Below are 15,036 nucleotides of genomic sequence, written 5' to 3'. Positions count from 1 at the left end.
TGCCTGGGTGTGCATGGGCGGGCAGGCCCTGTTGTCTTGTGCAGGTGTGTGTACTGTGCCAGTCATGTATCTGGACTCTTTTTCAGCACGCGGCTCTGACTCAGATGTGTGACCAGGTGAACTGCGATACATACCTGCATGTGGTTGGAGACACACCGGTGGCAGCAGGTGAGCAGTGTGGCCTGGGTGCCCAGGGGGCGGCACTGTCTCTCTCTCTCTCCCCCTCTCTTCTCTCTTTCTCTCCCACTCTCTTCTTCTCTCTCTCCACTCTCTTCTTCTCTCTCTTTCCCCCTCTCTTCTTCTCTCTCTCCCCCTCTCTTCTCTCTCTCTCTCTCTCTCTCTCTCTCTCTCTCCCCTCTCTTCTTCTCTCTCTCCCCCTATCTTATTCTCTCTCTCCCCCTCTCTTCTTCTCTCCCTCCCACTCCCTTCCTCTCTCTCTCTCTCTCTCCCCTCTCTTCTTCTCTCTCTCCCCCTCTCTTCTTCTCTCTCTCCCTCTCTTCTTCTCTCTCTCCCCCTCTCTTCTTCTCTCTCTCTCTCCCCCTCTCTTCCTCTCTCTCCCCTTCGTTCTCTCTCTGTCCTTTGATGTGCGCAGGACACACCTTCTTATCATGATTTTTGTCTTGCAGGCTGGGACCGACGGATTGTCTCGAGGGGAGCGGCCATGTGTCTTCATTTCATTTCAGTGTTCATTTTAATAAAGTTTCATTTGTTGCTTCAAAAGTGAATGTGTGCTGCTCTTTTCTGTGTCGACACATGCTGTTGTGATTGTGCGACGTCAGGCGGATTATTTTGTGCATGTTTGGGTGTAGCTGATGTGGCATGTGTTTGGTCAGGGGGGTGCCAGGGAGGGGTGGTCCTGGGGGTGGTGTCGGTGGATGTTGAGGCCCTCTTGGGTGTTCGGGTCGCATGATGGGTGGCTCCATGGTTTCTGTTGCCCTTCCAATGTGGCCCTGGGTTGGTCTCCCTTTTGTGGTGCAGGATGCCATCCGACTTTACACCAGGTCTGAGCAGGTGTAGATTTCCTGGTGCTAACGCACCTTATTTTGTGTTTTTATCGCAGTTCTGTCTGGTCGTTGAGAATGTTGAGGTGTGATGTTGTTGTGGCTTTTGGCACGGGAACGCCCACTCTGCATCTCATTAGCAATAGTTGCACGGGTCCTCTGTGGCAATGGTTTTTGCGGCTGCTATCGCGGGTAAACTGGTGCTGTGTGCTGTTAACACCAGCTTGTGAATGGGGCGATGGATTTACCACAATTTTGGCTGCGATAAAGTGCCGTTGACTCGGCGATAGTTTACGTATGAATATGCCCCTAACGGCCTTATTACGATGTCGGTCAGAGTTGCGTCCAGCCGACACCATCTCGGAACTGACTGACCGCCAGTTTACAATGCGACCGAACACTGTTCGGTCGGATTCCCACTGTTCTCTATAGGAACTCGTGTTGCGGCTGTAAACAGGCAGTAATACAGGTTCCTATAGATAAATGGGTGTGGGTGTAAGATCCTGCACCCTGTGGCAGGAGCCCCATGTTCCCTGCCACACAGTGCAGGCTTTTACAGGGGGGTACCCTAGGTATCCCCTTGACCACCAACCATAGGCCTCAGAGGCAAGGGGGCCCTACTAGGGGCCCCCAAAGTTGCTTTCCGACAGCCTTTCTGTGTGGGAAAGGCCGGCACGGAAATGCTGTTGGAAACCAACATCATAATCCCGACGACGGAAACGCCGTCCATAGAGGACTACGGTACGGTTCCGACCGACAGGAATACTCTGAGAGCTGTCCGGAACCGAGTCAGAATGACCATCCAGTTTACGTTCCGACTGCCAACATCGTAATCGGTCTGTCGGACCGTAAGCTAACCGAGTCGGTCAGGAAGCCTCCCACCACAGTCAGAAAACTTTCAACTAGCAGTCGGATGCTTTCCGACCGACATCATAATCGGCCCCTAAATATATGAAAAAGTAACTGTAAAATAATACAAATAAATTTATGCAATTTACTTTTAAAATACATATAACTATTATACTTATTTTCAAAAATAAAACACACATATTTATTCATATATATTTATTTAAACATTTCTAATTAAAATATTTTTAGACCAATATTTTCAATTTATTTTATAACTTAATAATTTATTTTAAATGTAATAATATAGCACATATATATATTTATATATATATATATAACATAAACATATAAAATAAAACATAACATAAAACGTAAAAAAAATACCAATTTAATTACAAATCAAAAAGAAAACAACACAGAAAATTACAATTTTCAAAAAATATATTACATGTTAAAAACATTAATAATTATAATTATAATTTTAAATACACAAAAACATTATATAACGTTAAACAATAGAAACTAAACAAATAAATTATACAAATAATACATATACTATTCCCACTCCAATTTATGCAGCAGTCAGGATAGTGTTCGACTCAGAAGGGGTACAATTTACAATTCCCATTCCACCCAGTGCAATAGTAGGCAAAGTGTTGGATTGTGGAGGGCTAAAATGTACTATTCCCACTCCAATAAATGCAACAGTAGGGAAAGTGATGGATTCAAGAGGGGTAAAATGTACTATTCCCACTCGGGTCAGTGCAACAGTAGAGAAAGTGCTGGATTGCGGAGGGGTAAGATTTACTATTCTCACTCAAGTCAGTGCAACAGTAGAGAAAGTGTTGGATTGCTCAGGGGTTAAATTTACTACCCCCACTGAACTCTGTGCAATATTAGAAACAGACTAATTCACTTCAAGACAATAAAATAATGTTGAAACTATAGTAAGGGCCTGATTATGATATCGGTGGGACAGGCTGTCAGTCCCACCGGCATCCAGCATAGCGGTACAACCGCCGCATTACGATGCAGTCGGTTGGACCGCAGCAGGCGGAGGGACCAACCAACACCTCCGACAGGCTCATGGTGCCTGCCACACAGTGCAGGGATGTTTACAAGCATCAATTTGTCAATGGAAGCTTGTGCTGCGGGCCTTTTCAGCCTGTCACACAAGCTTCCATTGGGTGGTTGCATCGTAATCCTGCGGTCAGAACCGTCAACCTAAGGTGGGCGATTCTTTTCCGCAACGATGTCGACATTGTTATTATGGCCACAATGTGATCATACTTGTGTTTCTTTTAAAATTTCTTAAACATCAACGTTACAGACATGCATTGCGAATTAGCATGCTATTGCTTGTAAGAGAGCTTTCAAAATGCACGAGTCCAGTACTAATGTTAACAGACAAGTCAAAAGGTAATAGGTAAAAGTGGAGCTTGCCATCAATTCCATCCATGATGGTGTTTATTTTGTTCATCATCAAGCAGCAACGGCAGGAATTGAAAGATTGGGTCAATAGTGGCAAAGGAAGTGTCAAAGTGAGGAAAGGTGAGTTTCTGCCTTATATCCCTTCCAAACAGCCTACTCAGGTGTGGAGGTTTTACTGCCACAATCACTTCAGGAGGAAGGCACATCGTACTTGGCCCAGCAGACAAACTGGCTGTCTGACAACTGACAGAAGCTTTTGGCTATTGCCCCCGTCGATGCGGGTGAACATACCTGGGGGAGTTGGTGGCACTCCGATGATATTTCATCCGTTGAACAGTCAGCATCTAAATAGAGTGGGCGGACCGCCTAGTAGGCAGGCAAAGAGACCATTGAAAAAGTAGTAATGGAAATAGGCCTGCCAAGATCTAAATCAGGCCCTAAGAAAGAATGGCAAATAATGCTTCCCAGTTGACATGATCAAAGGTTTTCTCAGCATCAATTAGACTAGCCGCTTTAAGATTATTAATAAAAAAATAATCAATTGCCTGAATTAGGTAGCTTGCATTTGCTATCATTGACCTGCCTAAAATAAATCCATTTTGTTTTTTTCCAAATATTTTTTGTCCTACTGGCATTAATCGTGACACCATCACTTTAATAAAAAGCTTGTGGTGAAAGTTTAGTAAACTAATAGGTCAATATGCGTTAACATCAAGAGATTACATCATTTTTTTCGCAAAACTGACTATCAATGCTTCAGTGAAGGATTTAGGAACCTCTAAACCCTCCAATATTTGATTGAACATTTCCATAAAAAAAGGCAAAAGTTGTAGTGCAACTTCTTTATAAACCTCTATAGGGATACTATCACTCTCACACGCTTTTGCATTTTTGATGGCCTTCAGAGCTGTCTCTACCTTAGATAATTATATTCTCTCAAAGAGAGTCTGCTGCTCTAACTGTGAGCCCAAAGCTGTTCCTTGGGTTTGCAAAACTGGTTTCAGAGTTACAAAACCAAAAAAAGTAATAAATAAAAACATACACGGATATAGATGTCAGACCCTGTGCCTGTCTGAGAGTGTGCAGTGGGGGTTCTCTGGTTATGGAGCTTTGATAGCACAGCCAGGCCTGTGTCAAACCCATGCTTCATCTGACAGGAGGCTGGGTGCAGCATGGGTTGGATGGCCACTGAGGATTGGCTGTAATGCCTGGTGAAACACCAAGCCCTGTGGCCCTCATCCACTGCACACGGCCTTCAACTGCATGCACTGGCAGATAGTCACCTGCAAAGGGTTGATCATAGGGGCCTGCTCATTGGCCAGGCCATGCAGCTCACCAACATTCATATGCCAAAGTGCTGAGAGGAGCAGGGTTGAGCTGCAATGAAGGGTTGATTGCATGAAATAGCCAAAGGCCAGGCCCTGAAGTACATTCACATGGCTAAAAGTGAATGCCACTATCACCATCTATAACAACGGTAATATCCTTATACAAGCCTCTGAAAAAAATCCCCACATCTCACCATCTCCAGCCTCTAGACGACATCCCAATGCCACGACAAAACCACATATCAAATGCCTCAGAACTGACATCCCCTCACACTCCCAACCAGCTCTTCCTCCCAGCCACCGTGATAACATCCACAAACGGGTCACAAGGCCCAGGAAGGGCTGGGCCGCCTGCCGCTAACAATCATCTCATTACAGACACACCCACTGTTTCCTTAACCCCAATCACAACAGTCGCTTCCACACCTGGATCCTCCGGCCTAGAAGGGTCAGGATTAATCATATCCACCAATCGCGACAATGTTGATTCAACACGGTCATCCCCGTCAACCATGAATAAAGCTTTCAACCCGGACTCCAAAGACGTATTGTCTCTACCCCCACCCTCATCCAACTTAGACTATACAGATCCCCCGGACCCTCTGTCTAACACGTCTCCTGATCCGACTTTAACGTCTTCTATTCTCATTCCATCCATTCGAACACAACATAATATGGCCAGTCCACACACTGACTGGGACTCCACGACAAATCTCACTCATCTTATCACGCCGTCCCTCTTTGATGATATACCTGTAAAACCGGAGAACCTCCTCACACACACTGACTCCACCTACAGACCACCCTTTACACATATTGCTAACCTTCCTAACTCCATCTGGTCTACACGATTCAATGAGTTAGCCTTAGACCTAACCCATCTCAAGAATGAGATGCATAACCTATCTACCATCACCAATGAACTACTAAACGTGCACAGAGCCACCAATGCTACTGTGAACCAAATCAGTCTCCAAACTAGCAGGCTCCTCACCGAGAACCCAATCCACGAGAAATCTAGGCAGACCGACCTAACCAGTCCACAAATTAGTAGTCTGGTCCCCAAGATCTTAAACCCAGACAACAATACTCAAATTAACTTACCTTCCTCCTCTTGGACTTCGACAACCGTTGAACTATCCGACAGCGAAATAGATGACCTCCTCTTATCTTATACCTTAGCAATAGATAAAAGTTCATCACTATGTGGTTATATCCAATCCACTCAAAATAACCCCTTCAGGGGACCTACCCACAACAACAGATCTGTAAACAGAGATAATCTCACTAATATCAACATAGAGCAGACTACCCCAACCCAGTCTATTAACAAGATGAAGTGTGCTCTCATAAATTGCAGATCAGCTAGTAAACATGCATCAGACATTTTCGACCTCATCATAGAGAATGATTTAGACATTATCTTCCTCACCGAAACATGGTTAAACAGTTCCTCCGCTCCCATCCTTGATCTATTGGTTCCTCCTAGTCACGACCTTATCCGCCTAAACAGAAACGTGACACCCGGAGGGGGGCTAGCCTGCATTTTTCGCAACACAATCTCAGTCAAGCAAGTAGACGCCATCACTCTAACTTCCTGTGAATATCTATGTATCAATATCTCCGATGATAAGCGCCTCGCCAGCAAGATTCATTTATTCTACCACCCCCCCAGGGATAACCTGACTCTCATCGACGAGTTAATAGAAATCATTTCCTCAAATGTCAATTCACCAGTACCACAAATTTTCCTGGGTGACTTTAATCTCCACTGGAACAATGCAAACGATCATGGTGCAGGATGTCTTAAAACATTTCTGGCAGAGCACGACTTATCCCAATTCTGTGACAGTCCGACACACAACAAGGGAGAGACATTGGACCTCATCATAGCTAAACCAAGCCTCATCTCATTAGAATGCATCTCCCCTTGTGACTGGACTGACCATCACAGCATTCTCTTCTTCATCAATATCGAAGTAATGCCAAAAAGGAGTCAACCTCCAAAAACAAAACAATGGAAAAGGAACATACAGAATATCAACCCCATCACCCTGGTAAACCGATGCAACTCCGCCTTGACCCCCACAACGAACATGGAGGACGTCCATGAACTCACAACTTTTTACAATTCCACGATGCTTGAAATCTTAGAAGCTACAGCACCCCTCCAAGAAAAAAATGTTTCCGCCAAAATTTCCAAACCGTGGTACAATGACTCCCTGAACTCGGAGCGTCGCAAACTAATAGCTGCTGAACGACTATGGAAATCTACACCCTCAGACGCCCACCTACATCACCTTAGAACATTAAGAAACTCATACAACAGAAAGATTCTTAAGACCAAGGCAGACTTTTTCAGATCCCAGCTGAACCAAGCAATCAACCGTCCCAAAAAACTATTCGAAATCGTCAAGCAACCAGCTCGCAACACGGCTAACGCTACAGATCTTAACGAACTAGCTACACCTTCCTGCGATGAACTTGCCATCTTCTTCCGTGAAAAGATACAGGCCATCGAGTTTGACATCAAATCTAAGAAGGTCCTCCCACAACCTGTGGCACAGGACGCTAAAGCATACTCAAAATTCAAGGCCCTTTCCAATACTCCAGGGGAAGTCACTAAAAACAATGCCACTTGGAACACCTTTGAGCCAATACCTGATGTAAAAATCTATAACATTCTTCTAGCAATCAATCCCTCCAATCACTTCTCTGACCCCCTTCCTCCTGCCCTATTCAAAATGATAAAAACATCCATCCTTCCTCTATGGGCAAAAATCGTAAACGCTTCTCTGAGGCAAGGCTCCATACCAGACTGTCTTAAAATTGGGCAGGTTACGCCTATACTAAAGAAATCGGATGCCATCCCATCAGATCTCAACAATTACCGCCCTATATCTAACATCCCCACCCTGGCCAAATTGTTGGAGAAATGTGTACAAATACAATTATGTAACCACATTGAGTGCTACAACCTCCTAGAAAATCACCAATCTGGTTTCCGTCAAGGTCACAGTACAGAATCTGCACTCACACACATATTTGATGACATACTACTTATGCTTGACTGCAACGAATCTTGCCTATTGATACTGCTTGACCTATCCTCCGCCTTCGACACGGTTAAACATGACAACCTATTGTCCCTATTGGAAGGAAGGATGGGCCTCTCGGGCACAGTACTTCAATGGTTCTCCTCCTTCCTTAATAACAGGACACAAAGAATCAAGATGAAGAATACACTCTCACAACCATCAGTGGTCGACATAGGCGTTCCTCAGGGCTCAGCCCTATCCCCTATTCTCTTTAACCTTCTAATGGAACCCCTAGCGAACGCACTGAAATCAGCGAATATCCTTTACCACCTATATGCGGATGACACCCAACTATATTTGAAAATCTCCACACCTGAAGACTTCATCTCCCTCAACTCCATTCTACAGAACACCAAAGCTGGCTCAGGAACAACCACCTCATGCTCAATACTAAAAGAACAGAATTCATTCTCATCTCCCCACCTAATCACACCCCAAAGATAGAGCAGTGGATGAAACACCTATCCGTCTTTGAATGTGCTCCCCTCATCATCGATTCCGTGAAATCCCTGGGAGTCACCATAGACAAACACCTGGATATGAAGTCGCACATCAGCAAGGCCACCAAGGGAGCCAATCACCAGATGAGTTTGCTAAGGAAACTTAAACCCTTCCTCCCGCAGAACGACTTAAAAATGGCAGTTCAAGCCTTAGTGTTATCAAGACTAGACTATGGAAGCACCACTCTCTGTGGCCTCCCCAGATACAAGCTGGCCCCGTTGAGGGCTTCACTTAACGCTGCTGCAAGATTGGTATCAGGAGCTAAAAGAAATAGCCACATTTCCCCGACCCTGAAAACGCTGAACTGGCTGCCATATGAGGCAAGAATTCATCTAAAAGTTGCCTGCATGACCCATAAAGCACTACACAAGAACACACCCAGCTACCTAGCTCAAAAACTAGAACGATCCGGAGGATGCAGACAATTACGAAGCGCGAGTTCTCTACTTCTGAAACCACAAACCTTTCATAAAAAGAGAATTGGTTGCAGAGCATTCTCAGGGATCGCCCCAAAGATATGGAATTCCCTACCTCCATTGGTTCGGGGAATCTCTTCCCTTACAGCCTTCAAAAAAGAGGTAAAAATCCTCCTAATGAACAAACTTACATCCTAAGTCCTGACCCTATACTGGCTTCGAGCCACCGATACGATCCGCATATTACTGGATACCCTGTGTGGATGGAAAGAGAACACTATTGGTCTGTTTATATTCCAATGCAGGCCTAAGGCCAAATAACCTTATTGTCTGCAATATGACGTTGCCCTCTGGGATCATGTTCTCGTCCACTGGTCTACTATGTCATCTTATACCTATGTTATCTTATACCTTTTGCCTCTACTGTAAGTAATGACGAATATCTAATGCGTGTATATTACTTTATCTTTTATGTCTCTTTAACTATATACATACTGTAAAGTGCTCTGATACCCTCGTGGGTCACGTTCGCGCTATATAAAACCTTATAAATAAATAAATAAATAAATCTAAAGATGTTTGGGTGAGGACCTTGCCAAATTCCAGGCTATGAAGTCAATCAATCAATCAAGCAATCAACTTTATTCGTTTTCAGCATATAAAACCATAAAAGTTATAAAAACATAAATATTTCATAAAAATATGAACGCAATTCATCGCAAATAAATAACAATCCACAATGATCCATGTTGATTCAAAACCTAAGGTACAAAATTGAGTACATGTACCCTTGACCCTCGGATAAAAATGTTTAAACAATTAAAAGAATGGGTCCCGAAGCATTATCTAAAGTGTATGTATTATAAGAGTCAACATAGAACCTGGCCATTGCTAACATTTAATCAAGGCAAGCCCTGGCCTTCATAGCAGATTTCAGGTAACTGAGAACAAAAAAAATGCATTCTTCGTGAAACATTTGCAAATAAATGAGAGCTGGACGGGCCTGTGTAAAATTCATCCTCTTTAAAATCGGGGCGATAAAGGTCTTCCGTGGGACTTCATAAAGTTTACAAAATAGTGTAAAATGTAGCGGATCCTGTGGAGATTCACCGTCACAGCCACAGGGTGCTAACAACCGCCCTCTCCTACACCCCCTTGGTATGGCCAACAAAAAATGGAAAAGGTCCAGGCGAAACCTGGTAAATAAAAACCGTTCATAAATGCTTAAAAGCCCCAAGAGATAAGGCTCAGCTGAAGGGGTTGTTTTCAGCATTAGAAATTTGTGGACGCCAGGTTTCCTCAACTCCAACTTTTCCCTCTCAATTTTCCTTAAAATACTAAAAGACTCCCTTATTAACCCCACATCCGTTTTAGTTACTGATTCAGGGTTAGTATACAATTCAGTTCTACCTAACCTTACAAAACTGCTCTTAATGTATCTGAGCCATGGTATGTGGAGGGCATGGTCAAGGGTCATACACTCTTTTAAAATCAGTTGACTCAACGAAGATCCCTCACTCACCAAGTTTTCATCCACAAGATTACGGGGCGGAGGGCCAATGTATCACTTAAGTAAGGTACCCCCAGTTCTTCATGTACCACTATGTTGGACATGCCCCAGGGACCGCCCAGTAAAAGTTTCAGGAATGCATTCTCGGCTACTTGAAGGTCATCTGTGGTAACATGCCCCCATATTTCGCTATAAAGTCAACCCCTGCTACTCACAGGCAGTGTAGGCTATCCTAATAGCAGAGTTATTATATTACCTATGTCAATTCCATGACCCGCAGGAGCTGGGGGCGCATGCATACAGGGGGCACACCATGTGCCCCCCTGCATGCATTCCCTTGCTCAGATACAACAGGGGGCCCTGTAGGGCCCCATTAATTTACTCACTGCCACACTTTTCATGGCAGGCTCTCCGTCATGAAAACTGTGGCAATAAGGAAACTCATAATATGCTTGGTGGTGCCACAGCAGTACCGCCAGCATATTAGGGGCCTCGGACCACTGCAAGACTGCCAGGGATCATGGATCCCTGGTGGCAGCAGCGGTCCCACAACGGTTCAACCACCGTACTTTTAATAGGGCGGTCGGACCACTGGTGCGGCGATAGCCACACTGCCACCATAGGTTTGGCAGTCCATTGGACCGCCAAACCCATAATAATGCCCTAAATAACTGCACTTATCCAAACAAAAAAATATTACTATATCCACAGTGAAGTCATGTAATAGGTAATTGGTAGGGTGATATGTAATATTACTGGGGATGTCATTAATGAAAGGTCATTTTGTGGAGGAATTATCATTTTTCACAGCAGAGGCAAAAGTTATGCTTTCTGTTAATACAGATAGATAGCAGGTGCTGCCTTCTGCTTGGACGTTCCATGCACTTTCTGAATGCCATCCTCAGCAATAATCACTAGCAAATCTTCATCACAATCAGCATTAGTTGCACTGCCAATTGAGCTTTCTTGATACTTTCCTCTTGCCGTGTCTCCCATAGCTAACAATCTTAGAGGCCCAGTGTTAGTAACCATTATTGGATAGGTGACTTAGAGAAATTGAGTGATTTGGCATTCTTTTTCCCTCAGGAGATGATGAAGATAGTCGTGGTGACAAAGCAAGCTCCCCCTCTGATGCTGTAACAGGTCTGACTTTTGGTTTCCTGTATTGTTTCCAGGGGCAGCCATGATTACATGCATTGCAGCACTGAGAGGTGAAAAGGACCTTTATCCTCAAAGATCTAATTTATTTATTAAAGTTCTGCCTCTACTAACAGAGCAAGCCAAAAAAATACTGGTCCAAGAGCTTATCCTATCAAGGATAGATTATAGTAATGCCCTCTACCTGGGCGCTCCCCTTTATGTAATTTAAAAATTACAGACCGTGCAGAACTCTGCGGCAAGGCTGCTTACTGGAACCCAGAAACGAAGCTCCGCAAAACCGGCACTACACACGCTCCATTGGTTACCAGTACAAGAAATAATCCACTTCAAGGCCTTGTGTCGTCCATAAGTCCCTAGGGGTAATGGGCCTCCCATTATCGAATCCTTGAGCCGCCCTTACAAGGCCCCGAGAAGCCTCCGCTCGGATGAGATGTACCTCGCAGTGGTACCAAGGATAAGGAAGTCCAGAAGTGGAGGTCGTCGCTTCTCTCATAATGCCTCCAAGCTGAGGAACAACCTTCCGTTGCAGCTGCGGAACCAACCAAATCATCTTGTTTTTCGTAAACAACTCAAAACCTGGCTCTTTCCTTAAAAGGCAGTTCCAACCCTATTGATCATACAGCGCGGGGATGCTCCCGGGTAGCCATGCGCTATATAAAAATCCCTTCTATTCTATTCTATTCTATTCTATTCTATTCTATTCTATTCTATTTATTTCTTTATAAAGTGCAGACAGTTGCCCAAGGGCATTATGCTGCAGGATGGCAGCGCAAGAAAAAAGAAAGACCTATCAGAACATTAAATTAGCAGAATAAGTGCATTTTTAACTTTTTCCAGAAAACTACACAGCTAGAGACTTGCCAAAGTTGAACATGGAGATCATTCCTTAGCTTAAGTCGCACAACCCCAACTTTTCTCACACTTCAATGGATTTGCTTATAGCATGGAGCCTTCAACAGTTGAAGTGAGTCTGAACTGACAACCCTTGTAAGAATGTGGGGCCAGATTTACTAAGAGTTACTAACATTTGATGGAATGCCGCAAGACAATTTGCTGTGCTGTCCTGCATTAAATGGAGAGAGCTGGAATGTGCCATATTTACTAAGAGATGGCACTCTCCTGCTCTGTCACTGTGCTGGCGCACTGAGTGCTGCCTGTTGCCAATACAGGCACCCTTGCACCATGGTGCAAGGCTACCTGTGTTACATGCAGGATTGTTTTTCAAATGAGTGTGTTTATGTATTGGAGCAGGGGAGTTCCCCGACGTGTGGTGTTATGTGAGTTCTGGGTGGGAGGTTGAGGATGAGCCTGACTGCTGAGTTCTGGATGGTTTGGAGACTTCTGAGTTTCTTGGTGATCCAGGCTAAAGGGTGTTCCCATGGTCCAACTTGCTGGTGACTAGGTTGTTTTGTCTAGTTTTGCTTGGCAGCCACCTGACAATCTTCCTCAGCATCTTCAAGGTGTGGAAGCAGGATGCAGTGATGGCATTGACTTGTGCCGTCATGCCCAATTTGCTGCTGATGATTCCAAGGATCCTGACATGGGTGTTGGGTGTGAGCCTGAATTTGGCCAGCCAGCAGTTGGAGTCCAATAGCAAGGTGTTCTTGCCAAAGACCACTCCTTCTGTCTTGTTGGTGTTGAGCTTGAGAAAGTTGGCTTTCTTCCAGCTAGGGCATGCCGGTAGTGAACCTTTTTCTTGTGTTGGGGGTCTTGCCCGAGAGGAGAGTATGAGTTGTGTGGCATCAGGTTAGCAGAGGATGTTGATGATGTGTACACGGATGACGTTAGCCAGAAGGATAATGTATGTGTTGAAGATGGTGGGGCTGAGTGATGAACCTTGAGGCACTCTGCAGATGAGTTTGCTGGCTTCCAAGGAGTAAGTTGCTAGGCTGTCAGCTTGTGTTCTAGCCTTTAGGAAGAAGCAGATCCTCCAGAGAACAGGTCATTGGATGCCAATATTGGGCAGGCACCTCATGAGGATGGTGTGTAAGACCATGCCAAATGCTGCAGAGTGGTTCATGAGAATGAGGGCTGATGTGTCTCCTCTGTCAAGGTCCATGTGGTTGCCATCTGTGGCAGCGATGAGTGCTGTTTCTGTATTGGGGTTTGGCCTGAATCCAGACTGTGTGGTGTCGAGGAGCTTGTGGTTGCTGAGATTGACGGCGAGGCATTGGTTCATTAGTTTTCTCTAAGACCTTGGCCAGGTATAGTATGAAAGAGAGCTTGTCTGTAGTTGGAGAACTTGGTTGGGCCAGCTAATGGTTTCTAGAGAAGGGGCATGATAGTGGTGTGTTTCCAGGTGTTTGGGAATGCAGCTAAGTCAATGGAGGCGTTGAGGATGGGTGTTAGGGATTCATTGATCGGTAGAAGTCTTTTGGTTAAGGCGTGGTGAGGGCAAGGGTCAGATGCAGACGACAAGTGGATATTCTTCACGGTAGCAGTTGTTTTTATGGTGGCGAAAGCGAGCCACGAGGCCAGGGTTCGTTCTTCAGCCATGATGGGAACTTGAGTTGCGATGGTAACGGTGTCCAGTTGAGGGCCAAAGTTACCATATAGGAAGGTGATTTTACTACAGAAGAATTCTGAGAACTTATTACAAAGGTCTTGCAAGGGAGTGTGTTAGGTTTGAAAATCCCATTTCTGCAATGCACTCGTTTCATGCCATATTAGGTTAGCAGTGTGTGGCTAAATAGACGCCATTTATATTCAAATTATGCAACCCACTGAGTTATCCCCGTAATGTGCAGGCTTCAGTTAGCGAGTATGACTCCATTTTGTATTCCGTAATCCCTATTAGGCTGTTTAGGCTGTGCTCGAACTAGGCCTCATTATTCAGTATTGCTTGCCTCAGCAGAACACTGTATTTCGTTATTATTTCTTCTCCTGTTCAAGGCTGCTTCTCAACTTACTACTGAATAGGCCATTCTGCCCTCGCATACCTATCCATGTGTGTAGCTCTTCTCCCACGTTAGGAGACACTGAGACTCAGAGCGGTAACCTTGGCTTGCAGATAGTGCGTACCCATCTGGCAGGTGGTAGCTCATCCATCTGTGCCGCCTTTGTTCATGCTCGGCCCAGGCGGTACTTTCCCATTATGGGCGTGGTTGGGGGTTCTTGGAAGAATGATTATGCATCGTAGGCGGCTGGGGGGGGCAGTCCCTCGGCAGACATCTTAGGGTGCAGGTCAGATTGGACTCCTCTGCAGAGTATTGCTAATAATAGCTTGTTTGTATTCTCTACTGTCTGACCGACTCTTCACTATTGGGAAGGCATAGCAGGTGGTTGTAAGTAACATGATTGGCCCCTGAGGGCCACTTCCTTCAAGTGATGTTGCTGGAGGTGGCAGGAAGTGAGGTGAAGTCTTTGATGATGGCAGAGATTTCATTGCTATTGCTTGTGTCAACGTCAATGTGGTCTGCAAGAGCTGTGTGCTTGGTGTTCCATATCTGATGGTGGCAGATTTGAAGATGTCTTTATCTGTGTTTTTTTTTACCTGTTCTCCATTTACATTCCAGTTGCTAGCAGTGGTTGTTCTATAGCCTGAGTTCCTCTGTGTACCAGCTGGCCTGTGGTCAGACTCTACTCTTTGGGTTGTGCTTGAGGGGAGGGTGTTGGCGCATACAGTAATCCAGCTGTTGAGGTTCTTCATAACTTTTAGCAAGTTGTTCCGGTGCTTGGACCAGTGCATGGAAAAGGGGAGAAGATCAGTCCTCTTCCGTGATGCTTTACCAACTGTGGTGC

This window comes from Triturus cristatus, chromosome 2_1, assembly GCF_964204655.1.
Source record: "Triturus cristatus chromosome 2_1, aTriCri1.1, whole genome shotgun sequence".
In the NCBI taxonomy this organism is placed as follows: domain Eukaryota; kingdom Metazoa; phylum Chordata; class Amphibia; order Caudata; family Salamandridae; genus Triturus; species Triturus cristatus.
This window is presented reverse-complemented; position numbering follows the sequence as displayed.